Raw genomic sequence first — 233 nt, forward strand, 5'->3', positions numbered from 1 at the left:
AAAAACTAAACACTTAGTAATTAAAATACACTGAAATTTAAAAATTTATTTAGAAGTCAACATTAATTTATAAGCTATAAATAAATTTGTTTCTGACCATAACCACCACTTCCGCTTCCATGACCTCCTGCACTTCTTGAACCATCAACACCACCGCCTAGTAATATTTTAATAGAATAATTTTTCAAACTGTTTTAATTAAATTTTACAAAGAAAATAAAATAACTAAATTT

The 233-nt window shown here is 24.9% G+C and overlaps 1 long non-coding RNA gene across 1 annotated transcript in view; it reads right to left on the bottom strand.

Moving 5' to 3' along the window:
* Positions 1-160, bottom strand: part of LOC136795472 (uncharacterized) — a 1,233-nt gene extending 1,073 nt beyond the window's left edge. The window contains exon 1 of the long non-coding RNA XR_010843089.1: positions 98-160. This is a non-coding gene — a long non-coding RNA (uncharacterized lncRNA). The remainder of the gene's footprint in view (positions 1-97) is intronic.
* Positions 161-233: the final 73 nt, after the last annotated feature.

This window comes from Halyomorpha halys, unplaced genomic scaffold (assembly GCF_000696795.3).
Source record: "Halyomorpha halys isolate HHAL.00 unplaced genomic scaffold, Hhal_1.1 Scaffold1851.1, whole genome shotgun sequence".
Classification (NCBI taxonomy): domain Eukaryota; kingdom Metazoa; phylum Arthropoda; class Insecta; order Hemiptera; family Pentatomidae; genus Halyomorpha; species Halyomorpha halys.